This window comes from Lactuca serriola, chromosome 4 (assembly GCF_051521515.1).
Source record: "Lactuca serriola cultivar US96UC23 chromosome 4, Lser_US96UC23_V15, whole genome shotgun sequence".
In the NCBI taxonomy this organism is placed as follows: Eukaryota; Viridiplantae; Streptophyta; class Magnoliopsida; order Asterales; family Asteraceae; genus Lactuca; species Lactuca serriola.
In genome coordinates this window covers 275,797,626-275,822,834 of record NC_136411.1, presented here as the reverse complement: position 1 = coordinate 275,822,834, position 25,209 = coordinate 275,797,626, and positions in this window count along the sequence as shown.

The window sequence follows — 25,209 nt, the reverse complement described above, 5'->3', positions numbered from 1 at the left end:
ATGTACATTATGTTTTCTAAACACTAGTCATGCTATACACCAAGTACGCATACTATGTTTGTCTATGATCTTTACTTTGTGAAGTAGATCAACTGAACATAACTCCAATGATCCTCTTTTCACAGTCCCAAATCCTTACTGCAAATGCAAGAATTCCACATTCATGCCATTTACTAAAATCTGTTAGATTCTAAACTTATATGCATTGATCTTCTTGTAATGATTATGCACAAAATCAGAAAGACTTGACAACAATCATTACAGAGTATTCCAAAGGAGATCAGCTCCTTGGAAACATCCTTCTTGCATTAAGTTTCCTAATCTTCAACAGATTGAAAGTTCTATCTTTGAAACATTTCCAGATTCCATTTTGACTATAATTTCTGAACAAGAGTTGCCTCCTTACAAACTATATCAATATGGTCATTCCAGAATTATCACTATACTTCCAACTGTCCTTGAGCAACCAATCTTTGGTAAACCTTAGATTGTCCTCGACAATTGTTTAATCCTTTTAGTCATAACCAGTTCTAAACCTTTTTCCTTCTTAATGCCCCAGGCATTTGGAAAATTTTAGAAAGGATGAATATAGCACATGTAATCAATCCTATATCCGAAGCATATGGGACACGATTCATGATGTCTCACATAAAGACTAAACCAGTCTTTTGCTATAACATTTCCATTTCAATTTGCCAAGTTCTCATAATTCAGATTATGAAAAGGGATGCCGTAATCATAATTGAATTTTAGAACGCAAATAATGGACTCATATACAAAATTTCCTTATGTTGAGCCATTCCAACATGAAATTCATATATATCCTTGACTAAATGATTAAAACCTCACGATCTAAGCTTATAGATTTGAGATGAAGTATAATTTCCTCTCCCTTAATTATAGCAAAACAACTCTTTCCCAATTGAAACTTTTTTTTCTATAATTAACATTGCTAACTTGCAATACTTATCATAATTATCATGCTCCCACTAACATGATGATTATTAGCATAACACTTATGCTCCCACTAGCTTTGACATGTACCTAGAAATCAGCTGACTTGCTTACCAAAGTTCAGATTTCTGATACTAGATTGTTTTGATAAAACTTTATCAAAATCATACACCTTCCCTTAGATAGTACACTTGTGTGTCTAAACAATTATGAAGAGGGATGCCGTAATCATAATGGTTAGACCTTTTTGCCACTTCTCTCAAGTCCAGGTTAGTGTGCCGGTAAACCACACACGCTCCACTAACGACTTTGAGAATGCAAATATCACAATTGCTATCTAACTAAAATCTACATAGTGAAAGTGTTTCCTCACCATCATTTTCATGAATCGGAGAGAAACCTTATGACACTTAGATTTAATGGTGTATGTGTTCTTATCCATGTGAATTTTCAAAATCATAGTCACAAGACAAGGATAATGAAAAAATCCAAACTCATATGGATTGAACTCAATCTTAATTTCTTGCCACCTGGCAGCTCAAGGGCCTACCATTGCTTCCAAGTTGTTATGCAACCAATTGAGAACTCTAAGAACTCATATGCAAAGCCAACTTTAACTGGAATGGGCACAGAATATGTCAGTACGATAGGTTATAAACCTCATGTCGTGTGCTAGTGAAGAACTTCAGGTTTTATTCTTGATTAGTTCTTGAGAATTTCAAGACCTTTAAGACTCCCACTGTCCTCTTGACATATAGAGTCCCTTGTCAAACATCCAAGAGATAGTGTGGATTCTAACCAAGACAAACACTTCACAAAATTGGCCTAAGTTGGTCTTCGTTTTATCCAAAACATCACAACTTACCAATTTCAAATGTACGAGAGTAGAAAACCTTTACTCTTACATTTGACAAGTGTTTTAATCCTTCTTTAAGACATGTCACTCAAATTACAATCTTGGAGTATGACTCTAAGACTTGTATTGGAACGAAGTATGGCTCATCTTCTTGATTTAGCCACTTCACCAATTCATAGCTCCTCTTCTTAGCTATAAGAAAGCACTTAGAGGATGGATTGTGATAAGGTATCTAAATCATTAATATGATCATAAAAACTGATACTAAAGTGCTCTCCCATCTTTTCTGATTTGAGAAACTTCTATCCTTCGGCCTAATTTGATTCTTCTTATTCGCTCTGCCATACATTGGAACCTTTTCCAATGTCTTAGAGTTACACTTAAGCTTGTAAGTATAACCATATTTACTAAGCTATAGTAAATAATGACGAATAGTCTTATCGATCTTTTATACTGGACTTGACCAGTGCACAAGAATGTGTACTTGATCCCTTTGTCCTTCACTTGACTCACACATCCATGTGAACAATTAATTCGTCTTAATTTTCCAATACTTGAAAGTTCTCATTCATCATGCTATACAACTTGCATGATTCCATGTTTCTATCCAACTGAAACTTGGGTGATGATAATCTTTCCTTATTTGGTAAATTTAGACATTACCACAAATGAAAGAATCAATTTCGTATTTCCACTCTTGCTATTAATGGAATCATATAAGCAACAATTCTTCCTCAAATGCCACTGTAAGGATATTTTAAAATAAATAAAATCAAAAATTTTCTTTTATTTCAAAACTTTGCGGAAAAACTTATCCTTACAATCCATATGAATACTTGTTGTTATCTATTCCTAAGCAATATCTCATAACCCCTAAGAAGGAGCTCAAGAATCCGATCTTCAAACTATGCAATAGAAATCTATCTACGCGATCAGATTCAACATATTCTTTCTTTAAGTTTCTTCACTTTTCTTTGATTCTTAAAACATCACCATGTGACCCAGTCACATCATGTATCAAGAATCTCATAATAGAAACTTAACAGAGTTAGATAGTGGACTTTACCTGAAGTATAGTCAAACTTATTGACTTTAACATCCTTAGGTAAATTTGGCAGCTTCGCAACCAATGCCCCTTTCTTTGGCAATATAAACATATAGACCCTTTGATAATGGTACACGAGACTATCACAGACTTAGCTTTTCTCTTTGCCATTTCGTCAACCGAGTTGACTATGGCCGATCCCTTTCCATTGGGAAGAGAATGCTTTCCTGGATTTCCTGTGTCACTATTGTTAATGTCCATCAAGTTTTAAGGAAGTCGATCTTAACAAATAGATAACGTCATTAAGGGTCATGTCATAGTCTGTTTCATAGGTGTCCCAAAGGAACTCACTATGTGACTTAGAAAGTGATTGAACCATCAACTTTCTCAAGACTTTGACACCCAACTCTCCCAGCTTGTCAATATGTGACTACATCTCCAAGACGTGACCACACCTAGACCTTGCCTTGCCAATTGGGCTTGAGTGACCTTAAACTTTTCAAGAACTTGTGGGTTGGGGAGAATAGTTGGAGGAGGTGAATGAAGTATGATTTCCAAGGGACATCATCTTCATTTAGGAAAGCTTGTTTCAAGAGATTTGGGAAGATCATAAATGTCTAAACCAGACATCTTTTGGGAGATATTCAAGATAGTTGATCTAAAGTCCTTAATCTAACACCCAATATGAAATATTAAGGCTAGGACCCAACAAACTATTTTATAACTTAGAAGAGGTATGCCGTAATCCAAGCTATAAAATATTTGAAGGTAGGTGAATGACGATTCACCAATTTACACCAAGATAAACGAAATGTATTATTAGGTTTTAATTGGTTTTGAAACTCCTAGATCTATTGAGATTCAGTGAACTGTTCAATGGCATGTTTCAATCTTGAGTGTGCCCTTCAGGTTTTGTGACTGGGATGCCGAGGATCACAAAACAAGGTGTGAAGTAACCATGCAAATTACTTGGTACCCTTAAGTGTTTACCCCTCAATCGATGTGCCGGTTAACCACACACGCTCCATCGATACTATGATAAACATTAAGTTACCCTTTGCCTACCTTGTTAAATACGAGTTAGTGTGCCGGTTAACCACACACGCTCCACTAACCGACTTAAACAAAGTGCAAAGTGTAATTTCATGGATTAGCACCTTATTCACATTTTCCTAAGTAACTAATATTGGGTATTATTAAGAGTTTAGTTACTTAGTATTTATCATTAATACTTTGAATGAAGGGAGAATAATAGTCCTGTCAAACCCGTTCGACTAACGACCTTCCACCAGTCAAGCAAGCGGTGGGTGAGAGTGGACACCCATTAAGTTTCCATTATATAGGCAACAACCTTATACCCACCTTATAGACCGGCTTCGTGAATGAGGCGTACTAGCGGTAAGACTGACTTTACTCTTATACATATATTTATATATATATATATATATATATATATATATATATATATATATATATATATATATATATTACTAACTTATAATATTATAAAGTATAAGGGTTGAATTTTAACTCTTTAAAGTTCTAAGGGCTAAGTTGGAATTAAAGTATTCATAAGTGAAAACTTTTCAAAATTCCAAAACTTGAGGGCAAGTTTCGAAACTATTCAAAACTAATTAATTCCATAACTTATGTGTTTAAAGTAGTTTTAATCCAAAAACTCTTCAATTTCCATGACTTGAGGACAAGTTATGGAAGACTTTAAACTAATAAAAGAATTAACTTTACTTTATTTTATAACTTATGGAATTAATTAAGGTTACACTTTTTTTTATTTATTTATTATTTAATGAAGAGACTCTTGGTCCTCCATAACTTGAGGACAAATTATGGAGTCATAACACCATTTAATTAGAACTAGACTCTTCATTTTTGTAACCTTTGCCAACTTTTATGAGTGTTATGATTCTTAAATGTGACTTTTCATATAACTTGAGGACAAGTTACAAAAACACATTTTAGAATCAACTCTTAGATTAATTTGGATTGAAAACAACTATTTCACTCAACTTTTCTATTAATCTAAGAAACTCATAAGAACACGATAATTCAAATCAAACTTTTTCATGTAATTAGTCTAAACCTTAAACTAATACAAAACATGAATCAATTGACAATTATCTATGAAATTGGATTAGCATGAACATTACCACAACAAAAACAAGTTTATAAGTCCAAAAACATCTTAGGGTAATGTTGCTAGTCCAATTCCAACCAAAAACGTCGAATTTATGCCGTCTGGGGGTCCAACTCGTCGAGTGCACGAACCAACTCGGCGAGTTGGATGCATTTTTCCTTGGACTCGGCGAGTCCATTCATGGACTCGGCAAGTCTGCTGGGCAGACAACATCAAAACTTGATTTTTCAGCTACTTTTGCAAGTATAACAAGAAGACAAGCCTAGGCTCTGATACCAGTGTTGGGTTTTGAGCATTCTAACACTCCTATGGTGTACATGCAACCATATAAACCTTGGATCTATGTTTTCTCTATAATACATGCAAATAAGAACTTTCTAAGGCTTTAATCCTAACTAGCATATTATGAAGTTCTTATACTACAAAGTACTAGTTAGATGACATACGTTTTGATGTAGCTTGATGTCTTCAAGCTTTAAGAGCTTAGCCCCAATAGTGTGGAAGCCTCAAATGGAATCACAAATCACCAAAACACCTTTGAAGACTTTAGAGAATATGGATACTTGGTTCTCTCTAGTGAAATTGGCTAGCCCTTCTTAGTGTACCACACTAGTGCCAATTTCACCAACCAAGGACATCTTTATATAGTGTGGAGGATTAGGGTTAAACCCTAATACCCATGACCTTTCATTTCCTAGGATCCATGGGTTAAACACTCCATGGACTATCCATGAAAGCTTAGCCCAACCTAAATGAACTTGGCCCATTCCATATATATAAGAGTCCGTATTTAATTAGTTCCTTTTGATCACTTAATTAATTATAAATTAATTCTTGATCAATACTAATTAAATAATATGATTCCATATTAATATATTAGAACTTATAATATATTAATATTAATCATAAACATACTATTCTCAAAAGATTATCCATATAAATTGTGTCGGTGAAGTGCAACCTAAATGGACCATGCCGGGTCGGGTCAAGTACATACCAAATATAGTTATGGACTTAGACATTAATCCAACAGTCTCCAACTTGAATAAGTCTAAAACTATTATTGTGTATGACTTCAAACCTAACTGGAAATCGTAGCTTTTAAAGCCGCTGTCGAACTCTGATCTTGTCAACGAACTTGTCCATTAGATAAGGGATCATATATTCCTCCATTCTAGATATCATATGGACTGAGACATGGATTATAATCATTCTCTCTGTCCATTTTTTGTTTCCTGATTTCCGATTTATGACGACTGACTAATTGAACAAATCAAATCAGTCCTGGCCCGACCGAGCACTTCCATTTGTCATCATCAAATCATCGAGGGGCCCACAGATATCGCTTGTATCCCAAAGGTAAAAGGAATGGATAAACTTCGACTCATATGGCTTGTTCTACTATTTGTTGAATCATACACAAACGCACGTTTTATAACACCGAGTTACCAAATGCGTTTTCGTGCAATCAATGTACAACCAACTCACAGTAACAACTCATATATCTAGGTTTGAAGAATATAAGATATTATCGTCTCATGATCAGTCGTGATAAAATCCATGAAGTGATTCCAATGAGCGCGGGTTGAATCCAATACTCAGAACTTATGAGCACTCATGAGTGTTGTAGCCCTTTGTCCAGCACCTTAGACCTCTACAAGCCAACCCATGACAGTCTTAATTCATATCTACTTCCAACATATGACCGACTGTGGATGGTTTGAATAACTTAGTCATTCCAGAAGACTAACCCAGTTTATTCGGGAACTCAAAACATGTAAAGTGAAACACAATAATAATTGAATCCAATATGGTATCAGAACCTATAAACATAAATAAAACACCTTTTATTTATCACCATATGATTACACATTATTCATTGTATACTGTTTTAGCTATCAACTTTATTCTTGAATTTAAAACAATAGTTGTCCCATGCTCCAAGCATGTACACTATGTTTTCTAAACACTAGTCATGCTATACACCAAGTACGCATACTATGTTTGTCTATGATCTTTACTTTGTGAAATAGATCAACTGAACATAACTCCAATGATCCTCTTTTCACAGTCCCAAATCCTTACTGCAAATGCAAGAATTCCAAATTCACGCCATTTACTAAAATCTGTTAGATTCTAAACTTATATGCATTGATCTTCTTGTAATGATTATGCACAAAATCAGAAAGACTTGACAACAATCATTACAGAGTATTCCAAAGGAGGTCAGCTCCTTGGAAACATCCTTCTTGCATTAAGTTTCCTAATCTTAAACAGATTGAAAGTTCTAACTTTGAAACATTTCCAGATTCCATTTTGACTATAATTTCTGAACAAGAGTTGCCTCCTTACAGACTATATCAATATGGTCATTCCAGAATTATCACTATACTTCCAACTGTCCTTGAGCAACCAATCTTTGGTAAACCTTAGATTGTCCTCGACAATTGTTTAATCCTTTTAGTCATATCCAGTTCTAAACCTTTTTCCTTCTTAATGCCCCAGGCATTTGGAAAATTTTAGAAAGGATGAATATAGCACATGTAATCGATCCTATATCCGAAGCATATGGGACACGATTCATGATGTCTCACATAAAGACTAAACCAGTCTTTTGCTATACCATTTCTATTTCAATTTGCCAAGTTCTCATAATTCAGATTATGAAAAGGGATGCCGTAATCATAATTGAATTTTAGAACGCAAATAATGGACTCATATACAAAATTTCCTTATGTTGAGCCATTCCAACATGAAATTCATATATATCCTTGACTAAATGATTAAAACCTCACGATCTAAGCTTATAGATTTGAGATGAAGTATAATTTCCTCTCCCTTAATTATAGCAAAACAACTCTTTCCCAATTGAAACTTTTTTTTTCTATAATTAACATTGCTAACTTGCAATACTTATCATAATTATCATGCTCCCACTAACATGATGATCATTAGCATAACACTTATGCTCCCACTAGCTTTAACATGTACTTAGAAATCAGCTGACTTTCATACCAAAGTTCAGATTTCTGATACTAGATTGTTTTGATAAAACTTTATCAAAATCATACACCTTCCCTTAGATAGCACACTTGTGTGTCTAAACAATTATGAAGAGGGATGCCGTAATCATAATGGTTCCCAATTGAAACTTTTTTTTTCTATAATTAACATTGCTAACTTGCAATACTTATCATAATTATCATGCTCCCACTAACATGATGATTATTAACATAACACTTATGCTCCCACTAGCTTTGACATGTACTCAGAAATCAGCTGACTTTCTTACCAAAGTTTAGATTTCTGATACTAGACTGTTTTGATAAAACTTTATCAAAATCATACACCTTCCCTTAGATAGCACACTTGTGTGTCTAAACAATTATGAAGAGGGATGCCGTAATCATAATGGTTAGACCTTTTAGCCACTTCTCTCAAGTCCAGGTTAGTGTGCCGGTAAACCACACACGCTCCACTAACGACTTTGAGAATGCAAATATCACAATTGCTATCTAACTAAAATCTACATAGTGAAAGTGTTTCCTCACCATCATTTTCATGAATCGGAGAGAAACCTTATGACACTTAGATTTAATGGTGTATGTGTTCTTATCCATGTGAATTTTCAAAATCATAGTCACAAGACAAGGATAATGAAAAAATCCAAACTCATATGGATTGAACTCAATCTTAATTTCTTGCCACTTGGCAGCTCAAGGGCCTGCCATTGCTTCCAAGTTGTTATGCAACCAACTGAGAACTCTAAGAACTCATATGCAAAGCCAACTTTAACTGGAATGGGCACAGAATATGTCAGTACGATAGGTTATAAACCTCAAGTTGTGTGCTAGTGAAGAACTTCTGGTTTTATTCTTGATTAGCTCTTGAGAATTTCAAGACCTTTAAGACTCCCATTGTCCTCTTGACATATAAGAGTCCCTTGTCAAACATCCAAGAGATAGTGTGGATTCTAACCAAGACAAACACTTCACACAATTGGCCTAAGTTGGTCTTCGTTTTATCCAAAACATCACAACTTACCAATTTCAAATGTACAAGAGTAGAAAACCTTTACTCTTACATTTGACAAGTGTTTTAAACCTTCTTTAAGACATGTCACTCAAATTACAATCTTGGAGTATGACTCTAAGACTTGTATTGGAACAAAGTATGACTCATCTTCTTGATTTAGCCACTTCACCAATACATAGCTCCTCTTCTTAGCTATAAGAAAGCACTTAGAGGATGGATTGTGATAAGGTCTCTAAATCATTAATATGATCATAAAAACTGATACTAAAGTACTCTCCCATCTTTTCAGATTTGAGAAACTTCTATCCTTCGGCCTAATTTGATTCTTCTTATTCGCTCTGCCATACATTGGAACCTTTTCCAATGTCTCAGAGTTACACTTAAGCTTGTAAGTATAACCATATTTACTGAGCTTTAGTAAATAATGACGAATAGTCTTATCAATCTTTTGTGGTGGACTTGACCAGTGCACAAGAATGTGTACTTGATCCCTTAGTCCTTCACTTGACTCACACATCCATGTGAACAATTAATTCGTCTTAATTTTCCAATACTAGAAAGTTCTCATTCATCATGCTATACAACTTGCATGATTCCATGTTTCTATCCAACTGAAACTTGGGTGATGATAATCTTTCCTTATTTGGTAAATTTAGACATTACCACAAATGAAAGAATCAATTTCATATTTCCACTCTTGCTATTAATGGAATAATATAAGCAACAATTCTTCCTCTAATGCCACTGTAAGGATATTTTAAAATAAATAAAATCAAAAATTTTCTTTTATTTCAAAACTTTGCGGAAAAACTTATCCTTACAATCCATATGAAAACTTGTTGTTATCTATTCCTAAGCAATATCTCATAATTCCTAAGAAGGAGCTCAAGAATCCGATCTTCAAACTATGCGAAAGAAATCCATCTACGCGAACAGATTCAACATATTCTTTCTTTAAGTTTCTTCACTTTTCTTTGATTCTTAAAACATCACCATGTGACCCAGTCACATCATGTATCAGGAATCTCATAATAGAAACTTAACAGAGTTAGATAGTGGACTTTACTTGAAGTATAGTCAAACTTATTGACTTTAACATCCTTAGGTAAATTTGGCAGCTTCGCAACCAATGCCCCTTTCTTTGGCAATATAAACATATAGACCCTTTGATAATGGTACACGAGACTATCACAGACTTAGCTTTTCTCTTTTACATTTGGTCAACCGAGTTGACTATGGCCGATCCCTTTCCATTAGGAAGAGAATGCTTTCCTGGATTTCCTGTGTCACTATTGTTAATTTCCATCAAGTTTTAAGGAAGTCGATCTTAACAAATAGATAACATCATTAAGGGTCATGTCATAGTCTGTTTCATAGGTGTCCCAAAGGAACTCACTATGTGACTTAGAAAGTGATTGAACCATCAACTTTCTCAAGACTTTGACACCCAACTCTCCCAGCTTGTCAATATGTGACTACATCTCCAAGACGTGACCACACCTAGACCTTGCCTTGCCAATTGGGCTTGAGTGACCTTAAACTTTTCAAGAACTTGTGGGTTGGGGAGAATAGTTGGAGGAGGTGAATGAAGTATGATTTCCAAGGGACATCATCTTCATTTAGGAAAGCTTGTTTCAAGACATTTAGGAAGATCATAAATGTCTAAACCAGACATCTTTTGGGAGATATTCAAGATAGTTGATCTAAAGTCCTTAATCTAACACCCAATATGAAATATTAAGGCTAGGACCCAACAAACTATTTTATAACTTAGAAGAGGTATGCCGTAATCCAAGCTATAAAATATTTGAAGGTAGGTGAATGACGATTCACCAATTTACACCAAGATAAACGAAATGTATTATTAGGTTTTAATTGGTTTTGAAACTCCTAGATCTATTGAGATTCAGTGAACTGTTCAATGGCATGTTTCAATCTTGAGTGTGCCCTTCAGGTTTTGTGACTGGGATGCCGAGGATCACAAAACAAGGTGTGAAGTAACCATGCAAATTACTTGATACCCTTAAGTGTTTACCCCTCAATCGATGTGCCGGTTAACCAAACACGCTCCATCGATACTATGATAAACATTAAGTTACCCTTTGCCTACCTTGTTAAATACGAGTTAGTGTGCCGGTTAACCACACACGCTCCACTAACCGACTTAAACAAAGTGCAAAGCGTAATTTCATGGATTAGCACCTTATTAACATTTTCCTAAGTAACTAATATTGGGTATTATTAAGAGTTTAGTTACTTAGTATTTATCATTAATACTTTTAATGAAGGGAGAATTACAGTCCTGTCAAACCCGTTCGGCTAACGACCCTCCACCAGTCAAGCAAGCGGTGGGTGAGAGTGGACATCCATTAAGTTTCCATTTTATAGGCAACAACCTTATACCCACCTTATAGACCGGCTTCGTGAATGAGGCGTACTAGCGGTAAGACTGACTTTATTCTTATACATACATATATATATATATATATATATATATATATATATATATATATATATATATATATATATATATATATATATATATATATATATATTATTAACTTATAATATTATAAAGTATAAGGGTTGAATTTTAACTCTTTAAAATTCTAAGGGCTAACTTGGAATTAAAGTATTCATAAGTGAAAACTTTTCAAAATTCCAAAACTTGAGGGCGAGTTTTGAAACTATTCAAAACTAATTAATTCCATAACTTATGTGTTTAAAGTAGTTTTAATCCAAAAACTCTTCAAGTTCCATTACTCGAGGACAAGTTATGGAAGACTTTCAACTAATAAAAGAATTAACTTTACTTTATTTTATAACTTATGGAATTAATTAAGGTTACACTTTTTTTTGTTTATTTATTATTTAATGAAGAGACTCTTGGTCCTCCATAACTTGAGGACAAATTATGGAGTCATAACACCATTTAATTAGAACTAGACTCTTCATTTTTGTAACCTTGGCCAACTTTTATGAGTTTTATGATTCTTAAATGTGACTTTTCATATAACTTGAGGACAAGTTACAAAAACACATTTTAGAATCAACTCTTAGATTAATTTGGATTGAAAACAACTATTTCACTCAACTTTTCTATTAATCTAAGAAACTCATAAGAACACGATAATTCAAATCAAACTTTTTCATGTAATTAGAATACAAAACATGAATCTATTCACAATTATCTATGAAATTGGATTAGCATGAACATTACCACATCAAAAACAAGTTTATAAGTCCAAAAACATCTTAGGGTAATGTTCCTAGTCAAATTCCAGCCAAAAACGTCGAATTTATGCTGTCTGGGGGTCCAACTCGTCGAGTGCACGAACCAACTCGGCGAGTTGGATGCATTTTTCCTTGGACTCGGTGAGTCCATTCATGGACTCGGCGAGTCTGCTGGGCAGACAGCATCAAAACTCGATTTTTCAGCTACTTTTGCAAGTATAACAAGAAAACAAGCCTAGGCTCTGATACCACTTTTGGGTTTTGAGCACTCTAACACTCTTATGGTGTACATGCAACCCTATAAACCTTGGATCTATTTTTCCTCTATAATACATGCAAATAAGAACTTTCCAAGGCTTTAATCCTAACTAGCATATTATGAAGTTCTTATACTACAAAGTACTAGTTAGATGACATACGTTTTGATGTAGCTTGATGTCTTCAAGCTTTAAGAGCTTAACCCCAATAGTGTGGAAGCCTCAAATGGAATCACAAATCACCAAAACACCTTGGAAGACTTTAGAGAATATGGATACTTGGTTCTCTCTAGTGAAATTGGCTAGCCCTTCTTAGTGTACCACACTAGTGCCAATTTCACCAACCAAGGACATCTTTATATAGTGTGGAGGATTAGGGTTAAACCCTAATACCCATGACCTTTCATTTCCTAGGATCCATGGGTTAAACACTCCATGGACTATCCATGAAAGCTTAGCCCAACCTAAATGAACTTGGCCCATTCCATATATATAAGAGTCCATATTTAATTAGTTCCTTTTGATCACTTAATTAATTATAAATTAAGTCTTGATCAATACTAATTAAATAATATGATTCCATATTAATATATTAGAACTTATAATATATTAATATTAATCATAAACATACTATTCTCAAAGGATTATCCATATAAATTGTGTCGGTGAAGTGCAACCCAAATGGACCATGCCGGGTCGGGTCAAGTACATACCAAATATAGTTATGGACTTAGACATTAATCCAACAGTAGAATCATTAGAATCGTTCATCTCAATATCCTCAGTTGGCCCGAATTGTTCTGTCTTAACTGAAGCTGGAGCAGGGGGTTGGCGAAACTGAGCAGGTGTTTCTACCTCAATGGTTTCAAGGGGTGGGGTATAGTTGTCATTGAAGGGAGGTGGAGCACTGTGATACCCTAGACCCTTATTTTGATTATCTTTAAATTTTAGTTGTTTATCTATCATGGATGCAACTACCTCACTTGACACCTCAAATTTCTTAAAGTTGAATTCATCAACTTTATATTTAGCTTTCAATGCATCAAGTTCGGCAGTTAATTTGGTAATTTCCTTTTTAGCATAGTTGTAATTTTCACATTTATTACTATATTCTTCTTGAAGTTTTCTAAAGTCCTTGGTTTTGGCCTCTAGTTGTTCTTTTAAGGGTTTTTAGGCCTTCCTCAGTGTATATCCTTCATATTTAAGCTCCTCAATTTCCCTTTTTAGCAAATCATGTTGATCATGATAAAGTTTAATTTTAGCTTCACAAGACTGAGAACATGAAGCTTCATTACCCTTGGTGTTTGAGGAACTCGTTTACCAAAAATGCTCTTTGATTTAAAACCTTGAAAGGAAACCTTAAAAGTCAAACTTGAAAAGTTAATCTTAAAAGTCAAACTTAAAAAGTCAAACCGAAAAGACAAACGTGAAAACTTGAAAGTTTAAACGAGAAAGTCAAAGTTAAAATTCAAAGGTTAAGCTTGAGAATCAAAAGTCAACTTTTAAAGTCAAAGGTCAAAAGTCAAAGTCAAAAGTCAACCTTGAAAGTCAAAAATCGAAAGTCAAAACTTAGACCGTAGACGAAAATTTTTAATACCAAAACTGAGAAAATTTGACCAAAAACGAGAGTATTTGACGAAAAATGTGACCTTTTGACCAAATACAATGCTTTATGTCCGAAAACGAAGTTATTGGATCGAAAAATGGCTTTTGGAACGAAAAAAAGTAAAAAATTAGGAAAATCCGAAATTTGGACCGGAATCGTGAAGCTTCTTGGTCCTGACCGAGCAGAGTCGCACTAAGGACTGCTGACCGAAAACTAGGATCGTAAACGGAACCGAAAACCTACGAAGCTGCTCACCGAACACATGCACCGAAAACGTCTGAAATGCTCCACCGCAAACCCTCACACGCTCCACCGAGAACCTTCTGGCCGCAAATGTGTTTCCAGCCGAGATCTCCTCGGAACCCATACTCCGAGATCGAAAATGGCCGCCGTTGCTAAACTGCTTACCTGAACTAAACTGCTAATCGATAGGTACACTGTCTTCTGTGTGTTTGTCTTTGTGTTTAAGTTAGTAGGATTAAAGCTAGTGCATTTTACACACATCAAGTTTTTGGCGCCGTTGCTAGGGAGCGGTTCAAAAATTAATACTAATTTCTAGTTTTATCGATCCTTTGTGTGAGATTTATCTTGCAGAAAGTTATTTCATAAGTAATTTAGTTATTAGGATAGGTTTTAATAGTTTTCTGTTTTAGAATTTTCATTAATATTTTTTTTCTGTTTTTGCCTTGAACTCGCCGAGTGCAGTCGAAGCTACTCGGCGAGTCCATAGCTGATTCCTAGTTTCGTGTTTTATTATATTTTTTTTCTTTTTATGTGTTTTCCTTGTTTTGTTTGCAGACATTACATGACCGGAGGATCCAACACACCTCTGGTTCCTCCATTTGAAGACTTGGAGTCCGCTCTCAAGAAAAACAAAGACAAAGGTGTTGAAAGTTCAAATCATCCAAGGAAGTCACCTTTCAAGGACCTTAAATCAGTATTCGGAAAGAAGAAAAGCAACAAGGAAGGTGGTTCTAGCAGTCAAAAAAGCGAGGAAAGAAATTTTGAACACTTTGAGGGAAATCCAATCCTGGAAGTAACCGATTACGAATCTGAATCCGAAGAAGGAAGCGACTTTGGAGACGAACACTTTAACACCATGTTGAACATTGATGAAGTCCCCATGGGAGAATGGAAGAAAAGAATAAGAGATGATACCAGCCCGGGACTTGTGCAACCCATCATTCCCGCTACTGCCACTTTCAAACTAAAAGGCCACATACTTGCTCAACTTAAGAAAATCCCCTTCTACGTGAAAGATCACGAAGATGCTTTGATGAGTTATAAAATAACTCTTTGATCGATTAGATCTTTGTAACAGGTAAGTAATGAACGTAAAGATAGTAAAAACGAAACACAAGTATGAATCAGAATGTGTCGAATGATTAGATTACTCGATCCTCAGTAGAGCTCGACTAAGAACTTCCACTGTAGAGGATTCTAGGGTTACAAAATAAGAACGATGAATATATTGAACAATACTTCTCTAATCGTTTCTAATCTTTTCTAATCATCGTCTTCTAGGATGCATGCAAGCATCTATTTATACTAAACCCTACAAAACTCACGGATGGATAGGCCCATACCGGAGATAAACATTGACTAGCTAACGAGCCCAATAGACGCAACACTATACTGACTCTAACAATCTCCCCCTTTGCGTCAATTTGGAGCGAGACTATCGTTTCTTATTGCTTGGATCAACAGTGGGAGCCTTCTTTATTGTATCGAACAGACGTGTGATAAGTGCAAGGATAGTCTGTCTGAAGCGAATGTACCATTGAATCATGTCATCAAAGTACTTTATATCATCCGATGTGTTCTGCTTGCATCGATCGATGATCCCTAAAACGTGTTCCAAACAGGCAGTGGTGTAGAGATGTTTGTCTGCCAAGGAAAAAAGACATTTCTGTCTTTCGTTCCTGGTAAACATGACGGAGTTTCTCTTTGGGTCAATCTTCCCCATCTGCATCATGTTGAGATCACTGGCAGAGCCAACGGGAGATATGGTGGGCTTCTTCTTGAATATGCTCGCTATCTCCTGATCCATCAGAGCAACTTCCATGACATAGCATACAAGCATTCTCTTAATGTGGTCGATGATCGAACCATATTCTGCTTTGTTTGTAAGAAGAATGTTGTGCAAGATAATCCAGTCATGGGGATTAAGGTTGGGAAGATCTTTAAGTGAGATGGCATGTTCGATCTTGGCAGATCCCCGTAGTACCTTGAACCGAACGTTGGTCAAGTTGCCTTCCCTGAACGGCTTTAGGACCCAAACATTGACGATTTTCTGAGCGCTCCAAGTTTGGTATTGTGGTTGAGCTGCCCTCAGATAAAATTCGACTAAGTCCCGATCAACCTGTGGATGAGGATGGGGGAACTCAACAATGTTGTCAAAGGCATGAAAAACAAACGCCTTTCGGGTCAGTGGCATATCGAACTGAGAGTCGACAGTGTTAGAACGATCTAAAGAGATCACAGGTTCTAGCCACATGATACTTGGTGTTTCGATGGCTTCTTTAATCAGCTTCTCAAGAGTCCAAGGAGGAAAAAGAGTTTTCCTGCTCTCGAGAAGGTCGTGGGCTTCTTCAGCCTCTCTAGCCACACGAGCACTGATGTCAGCCTCTTTATCTCGACCTTGTCGTTTCAAAAGGTCGGCAATTGTCTCCTTATCATCTTCATCTCTCTCCTCAGCAATCTTCTTGCCTTTGTCTTTCACACCGGAACCTGACGCTTGGCCTACTGGAGGAGGTTCGGTTGTGTGAGTTGCTGAAGTAGGAGGTGGTTGAGACACTTGTTCTTTTTCTCCCCCTTGTTTCGGAATGGACATGACATCAAGGAGCCCTTCGATTTTGCTCAGTAGAGAGAGGGCGGGAGCAAGCCTCTCTGTAAGGTCACGCCTCACAGAATAATTGAGGATCGGGTCATGTGCTTCAAGGATGTTTGAGATAGCTGAGTGGACATCCGAAACACACGATTTAACCACCTCTCTTTCAGACCGAAGAGACTCAATCTCCTGTTGAGAGTTGGAGAATTGAATATTCTTGACCTTCAGAGTGGTAGTCTTCCTTGCGAGAGCATCCATGAGAGAGTTCTCAGCAGCTAAGTCTTCTTGAAGCTTGGAGAGATGCTCCTCAATGGTTGTTCTGAAAGCTGAGTTGTCGTCAGAAATTGCTTGACGAAGTGAAGCGAACGACTTCAGCTCTGATGCGACTGAGTTAGCCAGCTGGTTGACAATGGGTTCCAGCTTTGTCGTGGTGGCTTCAGCGTTTTCCTGTAAAGATTTCAACAAGGAAGAAGCAACAGTGAATAGTTTATCGACTTTTTCGGTAGCTGCCTCACAAGCTTTGGTTGAGGCGTCAATGGCTGCAGTGGCGGAATCAAGAGAAACTTGATGAGCTTTGGAAAAAGCATTAACAATTTTCTGAATGGCAGCTTTAGATATTGAGGACTGTGATGTGGAAGATGAGGCGATGAGAGAATATATTTTGTCATGTAGCTCCTTGAGATGCCTCTTAGTGACAGGAGCATCGTCATCATCGTCACTTTGAACTTGAAACGAACTGTAATAGACCGAATCAAAGGTCATGTCCTTGTTGGATAAGGTGTCTAAGTCCATAACTATTTCGGGTCAGTACTTCACCCGACCCGGCATGGTCCATTTGGGTTGCATGGCACCATGCAATTGGATAGACTAAATGAGAGTAATAACACTTGGAGATTATTAATATGTTATAAGTTCTAATATATTAATAATATTATTTGATTAGTTTGATCAAGAATTAATTTAGAATTAATTAAGTGATCAAAGGATAACTAATTAAATATATGGGTTGATTATGTAAATCATTCATATCTTGTATAGCGGGCTAAGAGGCTCCATGGATTATCAAGTTGGGTTCCACCCATAGGATGCTCCATGGATGTTCCATGGGAGTTACAAACCCATGGGTCATGGAAATGAAGAGTCATGGCACATTAGGGTTTACATGGTGTAACCCTAGATGTGTCAACACTATATAAGAATCCCATTCTCCACAAAATCAACACACATAAGAAACTAGAGGGCTTGGCCTATTTTAAGAAGTGTGTGTTCTCTCAAAAGTCTTTCCAAGAGCATTTGGTGTTGTGTTAAGCATTTGAGGCATCATACTTGGGGTGCTAGGCTCACAAGGTTTCAAGGAACATAAGCAACAACAAGGTAAGTTATTCTATCTTTCATTCAAGTTAAAATTGTTCCCCATGTATGCTAGATAGGAATATAACCTTTGAAATTCAACTTTGCATGATAATTAGACAAACATAGATCCAAGGTTATTAGGGTTGCATGTACACTTAGGAAGTGTTAGAATGCTCAAAACCCATCAGTGGTATCAGAGCCTAGGCTTGTTTTGTAACAGCCCGAATTTCCAGGTATCTTTTATGTTTATGTTTTTGGTGTTTTGAGAGGGGACTCAGCGAGTTGGAGCTCAGACTCGCCGAGTAGGATCGCGGGTCTGGACGCGGGTTCGCGCCTGGACTCGGCGAGTCCGCGCTGTTTAATGAAACCCTAATTTCTCGGGTTTGGGACCTATTTAAAGGGCCTTATGGCCGTCATTTGTGCTCACCAGTCCCTTGAGTGAAACCCTAATCGAGTGTGAGCGTTTGGAGCATAGAAGGAGGCCATTATTGATCTTGGAGGTGTCATCTTGCAAGGGAAAGGGAGGATCAGCTAAGGAAAGGCAAGAGGAGCCACTTCCTGAGAGTTTGGGGTCCAGAACATCGCATTTGAGGTAATATCTTCGAGCTATCCTCTGCTATGTTGATGTTTTCATTGATTTAGAGCTTGTTGAGCCCTTTTGGGGCTAGATCTAGTGCTCCCTTGGTCCCTTAAGCGATTTAGACCATAGATCTGGACCCTTAGAGGTCCAAAGTGTCCCTTTGCCCAAGCTTTTTGTGAATCAATGGAGGTTTTGGATTGGAATCCTTATGCCTTAGGTCAAAATGCCATTTGTGTGCCATGGGGTGTGTTATGAACACCAAGATAAGGACTTTACGTGTTGAATCAGTCTAGGAAGCCCAGATCTACGAATTGTTGGAACAGATCTGACCTTAGAAGCAAGTTTGAGTGATTGCATGGTATGGACTCGCCGAGTCTGATGATCAGACTTGGCGAGTAGCTTGAAGATTGCCTTTAGATCGCCCAGTGAGTGGTCCAGTCGAGTCATAGGTTGACTCAGTGAGTCAGGGCGAGTCAGAGAGGGTTGACAGGTGGTCTGAGTTGAGCCGGGACTCGCCGAGTTGTTCTTGAGACTCGGCGAGTTGATTCGGGGTGGCCCCGCGATTCTTCCAAGTGGAACTCGTCGAGTCAGGGGGAGTACTCGACGTGTCAAAAGGGAATCCTAGAGAGATTGGTGAAAACGTCTAGACTCGCCGAGTCGCCCTAGTGCACTCGCCGAGTCCGGTCAAAGTTGACCATTGACCGTTGACCGTTGACCAAGAGTGGACTAGTCTTGACTTATAAAGGTTAGTCAACCTTAGTGGTAAAAATGTTAATAAGAGACGTATGATGATATAGGGAGATTGTAGCTCGGAGGATCGAGCACCTGTGATTCCAGGATTTGCTAGCTATCGATATTCACGAGGTGAGTCTTCTCACTATACTGTACCCGGAAGGGTTTTGACTGTGTGACCGGAAAGTCGGATATGGTATGAGACATATGTGCTATATGTGATAAGTTAATTGTTATATGTGCTATGTATGATATGCTTGATATGGGCCGGAAGGCATTATGTTATGGGCCGGAAGGCGTTGTAATGTGGACCGTAAGGTTGGCGTGGGTAGGAACGGAAGGTTTACCCAGCAGGGACGGAAGTCCCCTGAGACACATGGACCAGAAGGTCAGGGCCTGGAAAGGCGTATGTGCGTAAGTTGTATTTTGGGGAACTCACTAAGCATTTATGCTTACAGTTGTTGCGTATGTGTTTCAGGTACTAGCGAGGACCTTGGGAAGGCGTCGGCGTGATCTGTACACATTGATGGATGATTTATGATCTTGGGATTTATATGATTGTATTATGACATGATACGTTGGATATTTATGCCTTGTTTTGGATGAAAATACATTTTTAGAAATGAAAATTTTGTTTTAAAATTTCCGTTGTTACATGTTTGTTTGTTATTTGTGCTAAAAAGTTAAAGAAAGTCGAAAAACTTGTTGTCTGACTGCTGGACACGTCGAGTCCATGGGGGGACTCGTCGAGTTCACTTGTATCTTCAACCTACTCGTCGAGTAGGTTAATGCACTCGGCGAGTAGGGTCGACAGAGTGCAGATTTTCGACTGTAGTTGCTGGAAATGGATTAGAAACACTACCCTAAACTGTTTTGGTATTTGAAAACTTGTTTTAGTTGGTGTAATGTCTTGCTAATTAATTTACAACAATTAGTTATCAAAATTACAAAGTTTTAAGTGTAGTTTTGATTCATGAAAGTGCTTATGTTCATGTTCTTGATCTTATGATGTTTAGATGATCATAGGAATTATTTGTAACCTATGTGGTAGTTTAATTCTTGATCATAATGTGTTTTAATGGTATCCATAACTTGTCCTCAAGTTATGGAAAACGAAAAGTCACTTGAGTTAAAAACCATTAAAAGAACACAAAAGTTAGAAAAATGAAGAGTCTTCATTTTATTACTCTATTAAACGCATAAGTTACAAGAAATGAAAAGTTTTGAAAGTTTACAAAACTTGCCCTCAAGTTTTGGAACAAGTAAAGTCAAGTTAAAACTTTAGTTCCAACCCTTAGAATTTTAAAAGTTAAAATTCAACCCTTATACTTATATTATTATTATTTAATAATTATATATATATATATATATATATATATATATATATATATATATATATATATATATATATATGTATGTATGTATAAGAACAAAGTCGTCTTACCGCTAGTACGCCTCATTCACGAAACCGGTCTATAAGGTGGGTATAAGGTTGTTGCCTATAAAATGGCAACTTAATGGGTGTCCACTCTCACCCACCGCTTGCTTGACCGGTGGAGGGTCGTTAGCCGAACGGGTAAGACAAGGACTTATAAATTCTCATTAAAAGTATGATGAATATTATAAAGTAACTAAATGTTTTATTAAATTCCCAATCTTAGTTACTTTAGGAAAAATGTGAATAAGGTGCTAATCCATGAAATTACACTTTACACTTTGTGTAAGTCGTTGGTGGAGCGTGTGTGGTTAACCGGCACACTAACTTGGACTTAACAAGGTAGGTAAAGGGTGACTTAAGGTTTATTATAGTATCGGTGGAGCGTGTGTGGTTTACCGGCACATCGATTGAGTGATAAACTTTAAGGGTACAAAGTGATTTGCATGGTTACTTCACACCTCGTTTTGTGATCCTCGGTATCCCAGTCACAAAACTTGGAGGGCACACTCGAGATTGAAACATGCCTTTGAAAAGTTCATTGAATCTCAAAGAATCTAGGAATTTCTAAGAACCAATCAAAAACCTAATATCTAATATTTCGGTTTTCGTAGTGGAAATTGGTGAATCGTCATTCACCTACCTTTCAAATATGTTATAGCTTGGATTACGGAATACCTCTTCCAAGTTATAATATATTGTGATTGGATCCTAGCCTTAATATTACATTTGGGTGTTTTATTAAGGACTCTCCTAATATCTAAACTAATCTTGTCCATTTCTTTTAGATGTCTTCAAACAATGTTGCTTCTGGCTCTAACCCTAATAGCTTCTTTACCCTTATGAACTTGTGTGGGAAGGTCACTTTTGATGGATCCAACTTCAATGACTGGATCATAAACATCAGGATGATTACCCGCTACGAGGACAAAGAATATGTCCTTGACAAGGAGCTTAAGGAGATAGATGAGACCACTGCAACTCCTCAGGAGATCGCTGACTTTCAAGCACATGAAAGGGATGCTACGAAAGTGGCATGCATCATGATGGCCACGATGACAGCGGAACTCCAAAAGTCTTATGAGGATTTCTACCCTTATGAAATGCACCAGGATTTGATGGAAAGATACCATCAAAGTGCACGACAAGAGAGGTATGAAATCATCTGCTCTATGATAACAGCCATGATGAAGGACGGGGAATCCGTCACAAGCCACATGCAGAAAATGCAAAGGTATGTGGATCGTTTCCTAAAGCTTAATATGAACTTCCCTGAGGAGCTTGCAATAGATATCATTTTGCACTCCTTACCATCGTGCTATGATCAATTCCGCATGACATATCACATGAATAAGGAAGAGGTCACACTCAGCAAACTTCAGGGACTTCTCAAGACCGCAGAAACAGGTCTTAAGGGGAAGTCGGTTGTTAACACTCCTACTCCAAACTCTACTCTGGTTTTGGCAATCGTGAAAAGTCGAGGGAGGAAAAGAAAGAGATCTTCAAAGGGTACCAAGGCTCGGACCCTTGATGGCTCTTCTTCAAGTGGAACCAAGAAAGGTTCCATCACTCCTTCTTCTGACGCAAAAGAGGCTGAATGCTTCTATTGCCATGAAAAATCACATTGGAAGCGAAACTGACCAAAATACCAGCAAGATGTGAAGGATGGGAAAGTTAAACCCAACCATGCAGGTATTTACACTATCATTTCTAATAACTCACCCCATTCTAAATCTTGGGTCCTTGATACCGGTTGTGGTATTCATATTTGTTGTGACTTGCAGGGACTAAGAAGAAGTGAGAATGTGGAGCAAGGAAGAATAAACTTAATCATGGGGAATAGAAAGCTTTACCTGTTACCAAGATTGGAGTTTATACTTTAGCGCTAAGTAGTGGGTTTAATTTAGATTTGAATAAATGTTGTTATTTTCCAGGAATGGCAAGAAATATTATTTCCTTTCATGCCTTGTACAAACAAGGGTTTACCTTTTCATTTAATAATGAAGTTGGTTCTATTGATGCTTTCTTTAATAATGTTCTTTATTTTAAAGCATTACATTGTGATGGTGTGTATGAAGCTGTATCTGTTATAGATAACTTAGGAAATAATGTTTTGTGTATTGATTTTATTAATAATAATAACTTGGATAAAGCATCATTATGGCATTGTCGTCTTGGACATATAAGCAAGAAACGCATAGGCCAACTCCAAAAGGATGGAGTCTTGGAGTCATTTGACCTAAAGTCAGATGATAGTTGCGAATCATGCTTACATGGAAAGATGACAAAGTCACCCTTCACAGGTTCTTGTGAGAGGGGTGAAGGTTTGTTGGACCTTGTACACACGGATGTGTGTGGACCATTCAAACATGCCACAAGGGATGCTAATCGTTATTATTTGACTTTTACTGATGATTACAGTAGATATGGATATGTCTACTTGATCAAGCATAAGTCAGAGACTTTCGAAAGGTTTAAGGAATTTAAACAAGAAGTCGAGAATCAGTTGGGCAGGAACATTAAGATGCTTCGATCCGATCGTGGTGGTGAGTATCTTAGTTCCGAGTTCCTTGACTATCTAAGGGAATGTGGGATAGTCTCACAATTGACACCTCCCAGGACACCACAGTTGAATGGTGTGGCTGAGAGGTGTAATCGAACCTTGTTAGATATGGTTCGTTCCATGATGAGTCGAGCTTCGCTACCAATCTCATTCTGGGGGTATGCCTTAGAGACTGCCGCCCATATCCTTAATCTAGTCCCTACAAAGAAAGTTGCCAAAACTCCTCACGAGATGTGGACTGGTAAAGTACCCAAACTAGACCACATCAAGATTTGGGGTTGCGAGGCTTTCGTGAGACGCAAGACTCATGATAAGCTCGAACCCCGAAGCGACAGGTGTATTTTCATCAGTTACCCACAACAATCCTTTGGTTACCTCTTCTACAGACCTAGTGAAAATGTGGTCTTTGTGGCTAGGAGGGCTTTCTTTAGAGAGAGAGAGTTCATAAGCCAAGGAAACAGTGGGAAGCAAGTTGATCTTGAAGAAATTCAAGAGTCAAGCGGTGAAGGAACTTCAAACCCTAGCACTCAACTTGAGGAGGAAACTCCTGTTGAGCCAATTGACAAGTCTGTACCTCTAAGGCTTTCCACAAGGGTTAGGAATGCTCCTGAGCATTACTATGGATTCCATATTACTGCAGAAGGAGATACACTTATCAGTGATGAGACACTGATAGGTCTGGATAAACCTAACGGTTATGCGGAAGCCATGGCAGGCCCTGAGTCAGCCAAGTGGAAAGAGGCAATGGACAGCGAAATACAGTCCATGTGTGACAATCAAGTTTGAAACTTGGTTGAGAATGTACCAGGTCGTAAGACAGTAGGGTGCAAATGGGTCTTCAAGAAGAAGACCGACATGGATGGTAATGTACACACATATAAGGCTAGACTGGTTGCAAAGGGGTTCACTCAAATTCCTGGAGTGGACTATGATGAGACCTTTTCCCCAGTAGCCAAGATTAAGTCTATTCGGGTTCTGTTAGCCATAGCTGCATTTCATGACTATAAAATATGGCAAATGGATGTCAAAACCGCTTTCCTTAATGGAAAGTTGGCTGAAGATGTTTACATGAGTCAGCCATAGGGTTTTGTCAGCAACGAGTACCCTAATAGAGTGTGTAAGCTTGAGAAATCCATTTATGGATTGAAGCAAGCACCTCGCAGATGGAATCTTTGCTTTGATGAAAAGGTCAAGGAATTTGGCTTTTCTAGGAGTGAAGATGAGTCTTGCGTGTATGTCAAGGCTAGTGGGAGTATAGTTAGCTTTTTGGTATTGTATGTGGATGACATACTACTCATAGGAAATGACATCCCAAACCTGCAGGAAGTTAAGTCCTGGCTTGGGAAGTGTTTCTCTATGAAGGACCTAGGAGAAGCTACCTATATTCTAGGGATAAGGATCTTGAGAGATCGGAGTAAAAGACTAATTCGACTTAGTCAGAGTACCTACTTGGATAAGGTGCTAAAGAGATTCAGCATGCAGGATTCCAAGAAAGGAGAGTTACCCATCCAGAGTAACACCATATTGAGTAAGACACAAAGCCCTAGCACTGAGGCTGAGATAGCAGAAATGAG